The sequence below is a fragment of the Dreissena polymorpha genome, chromosome 2 (genome assembly GCF_020536995.1).
Source record: "Dreissena polymorpha isolate Duluth1 chromosome 2, UMN_Dpol_1.0, whole genome shotgun sequence".
In the NCBI taxonomy this organism is placed as follows: domain Eukaryota; kingdom Metazoa; phylum Mollusca; class Bivalvia; order Myida; family Dreissenidae; genus Dreissena; species Dreissena polymorpha.
The window spans coordinates 3,317,794-3,318,777 of record NC_068356.1 but is presented as its reverse complement, the minus strand read 5'-3'; positions in this window follow the sequence as shown (position 1 = coordinate 3,318,777).

Here is a 984-nt window from a genome sequence, read left to right as displayed (position 1 = left end):
GTAATAACCATATGACGTTACAATATATATTAACATATGCTTTCTCAATTTCTTAAAATTTAACAATATCTCATAAAAATATAAACTATGATGATATTGTATTGATCATTGGTCGGCTCATTTTATTCACGTTAGATAATAATATAGCATTACTGAATTTGTTCATACTTCTGCTCAAATTGCAAAAATATTATTTCTCTAAAAAATGTGTAAACAATCATGCGCCCCTTAATATTTTTATTCACTATGTCTCAATAAAATGGAACAACAATCGTATATCATGTTTAAAGGTTTCTCCGTGACAGTGCTGTCACGATTTTGGCAGATAAACAGGCTTAATTATGATTGCTATTGATAGATATGCAATTAACACGCTTTTGCAAACAACATTCGAATTGCGATGTTTTTTATTTTCAGTATTGCAATGGATAACATAAATGCGTTGGTCTCCTTTCGTGTATTATGAAAACAATATTTAGCTGATATTAATATTTGTACCCGAGCTTTATCTAAGTGTTGGAAGATTATACGTGTATTTAAAAAAATTGAGGCGCATTATAATGCGTTTCTGCATGCATGTAAATATCCGCGTCGATGTTTATTATCGTAAATACTATTAACTTTTTTACATCTGAATCATAAAAGAACATTTGTAAGTTTCTTTTATAAAAATATATTATAAAATGAGTTTAATGAAACTCAGACAAGCGGTTTAAAGGAGGCGCTTGAAACAAAAAGTCGGACGACTCTCGGGGACGACACAATAAAAGCAATTCCGGATGGCCAAGTCCTTATTGGGAAATGAAACTAATATTTTCAGTTATATCTGCGTGTTTTTTGTCTGAATACATGTACATTCTTTTTAAACCCCAATATTTTTAAGTTGAATAATTGTATGGTTTAAATGGCGTGTTTATGTTTGATCACATCAATTTCAGTGCTTGCTGACGCATGTTATGGTGACCATGATTGTCCTCCTTGTAC